The sequence below is a fragment of the Euprymna scolopes genome, chromosome 12 (genome assembly GCF_053919585.1).
Source record: "Euprymna scolopes isolate OS-2025 chromosome 12, ASM5391958v1, whole genome shotgun sequence".
Taxonomy (NCBI): Eukaryota; Metazoa; Mollusca; class Cephalopoda; order Sepiida; family Sepiolidae; genus Euprymna; species Euprymna scolopes.
The window spans coordinates 80717597-80723596 of NC_136493.1; positions in this window are offsets into that span (position 1 = coordinate 80717597).

A 6000-nucleotide genomic window follows, 5' to 3' on the forward strand; every position below is an offset into this window, starting at 1 on the left:
CCCAGATCATTTGACCACTTACTAAAAAAAAATGTGATTTGATCATACATCTTTTGGTCTTTGTCACTAAGCAAATAAAAAGTAAATAAGTGCTTTTAAATATTATATCTATGCTAGAGTTATTTCTTATATACCATTTACCTTATTTTTTTTAACTGGGTTATTAAATTTATTTATTTATCTTTTCAATCAAACTAATCTCTTACACATGCACACACATACACACACACTGGTAGGATGATCTGACGTTACCCAAAATTGAATAAGGATCAACTAATGTCCCACCCTTCCATGCTTTTATTGTCATCAAATCAGTGAAATCGCCCATTTTTTTTAACCAAATCGATTGATTGCCTGCTCTAGTTAGGGACCCCCACCTGCAGTGTACCTGGAGGTAAGCTTCATATGCCTTCCTGATGTAACTTAGTCCACAATACATTGTAGTTTCCATTGCATTATAGAGAATCTTCTGTCAGTTTCATAAAACAATATGTAAATAATGTTTCACTTAAAGTTTAAAGTGCAAAAGTCAAGTATCATTGTTCAATTATTCTCTAAACACAAACCATTTTAAGTGCATCAAAGAATCAACTGTTGATTTTATGAAATCATTTTTACATAATCAATTGAATTCAAGTTCAATGTACAAAAATCAAGTATCATAGTTCAATTGTGCTCTTTAAAGAAACATTCATTTCGAATGCGTCCCTGTCTTGTAAAAGAATCTACAGTTGATTTTCTAGGTTGAGCCTTTCTACTTGTGTGCGATAAAATTTGTCAAATGCACTTGTGATGTCAGGCTGTATAAAAGTGTTAACTTTGGTTAAAATTAGACTTCCTTCTTTAATCGGATGTTTTCGATTATCGATTTTTTATACTTATTAGACACATTCCGATAAAAAACCTGCTTAAGAACACTCTCAGACACATCAAGTACTTTCATGTGAAATTTAAAAAGAATTGTCCCTGTTTCCAAGTCCATAGTGAACAAACTCGCACACACACACACAAAGTTCCTTTTATATAATAGTAGAGATAGAAATATATATATATATATATATATATATATAGTAATTATGAAAATATACCAATTAAGCTAAACAGAGTTTTCTGTGTTTCATCTCTGTTGGGAATTGTCAGGCTAAAATTACAGTTTATAAGCATTTTAGTTTGATGATTCCTCATGGGCATGAAACCTGGAAGTCCCTGTGTAATTTAATTGCTATATATATTTTCATAATTACTACCTAGCTCTACTTTCATATTAAACACTGTTGAAGTAAATATTGAAAACTGATACATAAAATATCTTATAACATTTTATGTGGATACATGAAATAATATAAAGGATGGAACTTATATGTGGGGTGGGGGCTTGCCCCGTCGTAAAATACACTTTAATATATTTTAATTTATGCAGGTTACATATTTATAGAGTATTCTCTATTGAGTATTATATTGTACCTAATATACAGTACTGGTTTTAAAAGATTAAAAAAGTAAATAAACTTGGGTGTCATCAGCTAGAATTAAAACCAAAACATTTAGCGCTGGGCTCTAGCCGTATTCCCTACTGTTTGAACTATCGACAGATAGTTTCACTATCTGTGAAATTAAACCACTTCAAGCTATTAATGAATTTGTATAAAAATAGTAGAATTATGTCAGCAAGTTGAAATGAACAGTTTTGCATTTCAACTTACCGACATATTTTTATGTGTTAACCATCCATCCAAACAAAGGTTTTACTTGTTATAAGCCATCCTTGGTGTTTGATTAGTATTTCCTGTTAATTTCAGTGTTTTGTGACCAGTAGTTGAGGAGTTATCAGTTAAATATTTTCACACAGATATACACACACATACATACATCTACTGTTTCATTTATATAGAAGAGAGGATATCTGTCAGTCTAGTGAACATAATGGCTAGAAAAAACATTTGAGCTGAAATAAGCTGTTATTTTTATGATTTGACATGTTATTAGAATATTTATTTTTGTTAATTTAAAGCATTGTTTAATTAAATATATTTGTGTGTATATACATACAGTAACCAAGCATGAAAAAACATGTAGAACTTCTGGTATATGTTGGTCTAACTATATATACCTAAGCATAGTTAAGTGCACACAAAAGTTTACTGGTACCCAAGTGCTGATACAGATCTAAGGGCCAGAATTGTTGATTGGTCAGCTGTCTATGACCCTTTCTTGGTCACCAATAATGAAAGATGGGATAATTGAAAAGATATTATCAGTTTATGGCAATTTCAAAGAAATATTTATTCACAAAGTACTTATGTTGGATAAACATAAAAGATAGCTTGCACCTACTCCCCTCCCTTTCTATCATGCCTATCAGTGCCTAATCTCAACCTCCCCATATCTTCCCAAATAACAAAAGTTAGTTACTGCCTTGGTTTAGTAATAAATTGGCTCTGAATTATTTTCTTGATATATTGGTAGAAACAAAAAAAAAAGAACTAACAATTTTCTCATAGCTTCTAATCAGATTTCTGATAAGGCAGTGACAGAATATATATTTACTATTTTGTATATATACTTATATTATAAAATAATATATTACATTTATTTTTCGTGTCAGTATTTTCTTCAACAATACTCAATAAATGAGTAAAGCTAAGTAGTAATATGGAAATGGTAGGTGAGTTACATAGAAACATTTGTGTTTCATTTACAGAGGGAATCATCAGGCTAAATGTCTGTCTATCTATCTCTCTCTCTCTCTCTCTAAATATATATATATATATATATATATATATATATATATATATATATAAAATTATTTCATGTATACACATATTATAAGGAGATATAATATCTTATGTGTAGATTTTCAGTATTTGTATCAACAGGGCTCAATATGTGATTAGAGCTCGGTAGTAAGGTAAGAAAATATATTTATGGCAATTAAGCAACACATTGTTATTGCAAAGGAGTATTCTATGGACGTTTCTTCAGGGAATCTTCCAGTCTTGAATTAGGGAGCATTATATGTTGCCTATCTTGAGCTACCAAATTCCTCATGAATGGCATTTACTGACTTGGCTTTACAAGGCAATGATTCGTCCCCACTTGAAATACAGGTCCCTAGTGTTTGCCTGAGTTATCAGGGTGATCTCTGATTCTCTTGAGCATCTACAATGTTGTGCCATCAGATATATATTACATATTCCTTGCCGCAACCCTGTTCCCTCTTGAGTATATGATCTGCTTGGATTAGATCTGCTGTCTACTCGCTGGAACGTAACGGTTACATCTGTTGCCTACAGATATTTCATGGTTCTTGCCCCACCGCAGAGCTTAAATATCGCCCTGTGCTGTGGCTAAACAGACCAAACCTGAACTGATATACATTCAGATTAGACCCTCTGCATAATCACACTGGTGTTCAAAGATGTACCAGCAATTTCCTTTTGCATTATGTTCTTTCTGTAGTTCTGAATATTGCTGCCTCAGAACTGTGTGAATGAACATGTATCACTGTTACATCTTCAGAGTTATGTATTGTCTATCATGATGTTTTATGCATTCCCTAATTAGTTTAGTAGCCTTTGTCCATTGCTAACGGTTTTATGACCATGGCTTAATATTTGATTTAAAAAAATAAATAAAATAAAAGGTTTCCATTTTATCAATTCAGAAGTAATTGTAAAAAAATACATTTACAAGGACATTTTTGGAATCTGATAAAATATTTAAGAATTTGATCTGTGAATTGATATTATATATTCCGTGAAAAGGTAGGTAAGTTGTGTGTGTGTTTTATTTAGTATTTGAATCAGCTTATTTATTAAAATAAGAAATGGCAAAAAAAAAAAAAAAAACGACATAAAATAGATAAAATACATATTCAGATTTGAAATCAATATTCATTTGAGAAAATTGTCTTTCTTCTAGTCTGAAACAAAAAGCATTTTTTTATGTCAACAATTTTTTTGTGTAAAAAAAGGAAATGCTGTGCATAATAGAAGGTTGGATGAAGCAAAATAAACTATGTACCTCGTGATGGAGGATGAGGGGCATCTAAAAGAAATGAAAAAGAGAATTTTGCTGCAACATTAACAGCTTTTGTTGCAAAACACAAAATATATCTGCACTGTGCAATTTTTTTTTTTAAATATGGAAATCGCTCCAAAAGGCATGAAGCCACTTAATGTAAGAAGCTAAAAAAAATATACTTCAAGATCAAAAAACTATTCAGCAATATGTGTTAGATGGATAGATTCCGATCTAGAAAACATCAATTCTTTTCTTTTTGTCAGAAACATCACTCATGAAATTTGAGTACTAAAGAAAGCAAGAGTTATGAGGTTGTCAAAAGATGGCAAAACTACAATTGGTGGAGGCAAAAGATATTTAACAAACACAGGAGACACTTCAAAAAATGCCACTGTTTATATAATGTTCTGTCGGAAAGTAAAATGAAAGTGAAAGAAACTTCTTTTAACCAAAAAGTGAATAAATACCCCTGAATTAAAAAAAAAAAAAAAAAAAGAGAGAGAACTATCCAATCTTAATGACATTTCCAATATTTATTATTAAATGCATAAAAGTATTTATTTGATTAAAATAATAAAAACTTATTGTTTGGTTGCTTATCTTTAATTTAAGATTTTTTAGTATTATTTTCCACAGACTTGAAATTTTTTTTTTTTTTTTTTGTATTTGCATTTGAATCCTCAGAATGTTATAACTTAATAAAGATGGTCAATGAGTGTTGAGTGTTACTGGATATAATTTTGTCCTTGAAATAAAAAGGGGGAAGGTAAAATAACTGAAATGACTCCAGAAATCTGTTTGTTTTGTTTTTTTAGTTTTTTAAATAAACTAAATACTTCACTAAATACATTAATTTGTTAATTAATCTAAGTCGAAGCAACATGATTGATATTAATATAGGTGTGTCTCAGGGGTTGATCTGCTAAACTTCTGTCTGACCAATAGTATGGATTTAAACAAGCAGGTTTTACTGCAGATATCTTAACTGTAATCTCTGAATGTATAAGACAAGGGAAGCTAAGGCTTTTGACTGATGTTCATCTCATGAAAATCAAATCATATGATATTACTGGCTGGATACTTAATATAATTAAATCCTTCTTAAATAAGAGAAGAATCCAATTTGTCCTCAATGGTCATACATCAAAACAATATTATATAAATGTGGGTGTGCCTCAGGGGTCGATCCTTGGATTTTTATTATTCTTGATGATAAATGATCTTTCTGATAAACTTGTGTCCAAGATCGGCATATTTGCTGATGACACCAAACTCTATAACAGACACGAGGTGAAAATGAATGGATACATATCCAAGGTAATGGCAGAAACCCTAGAAAACAATCTTCCGCTTGTAGTGGAATGGAACCATTAGTGGTTGGTAACATTTAATGCTGCCAAGACTAAGCTTCTTTCCTTTAATGATTACGAAAACCTTCTCAACCACTGATTGCCATGACAAATAACACCCTACCTTAGAGCTCATCTTTCAAACTCCTCAGCCTAACATTCACAGGCAACATGAATTGGAACAAATACACTGAAGAGATTGCCAAGGTTGCTGCAAAGAAGGTGGGCTCTCTCTACCGTGCTAGAAAATTACTCGCACCAGAAAACCACAATTCGCCCATGCATGGAGTATTGTTGCTACATCTGAGCTGGTGCATCTGCGATTAGTCTCTCACTTTTAAAAAGAGTCTCAAATCTAATAGGTCCTGCATTGTTGGCCAAACTCCAACCGCTGTCTCTTCACCACAATGTCACATCCCTGTCCCTGTTTTATTAGTACTTTAATGAAATGTTCTCTGATGAACTCATAGCATTTGTTCTCCCCTCGACATACATACTCCTGATTAACCCAATAAACAGCAAAATCGTAACCCCCTCACCATTGAGGTTCTTAGATACTGGAAAGCCTTCTACTCTTAATAATTTCTTTCTTTGGACTGCTAGACTTTGAAATTCCTTCTCCATTTCC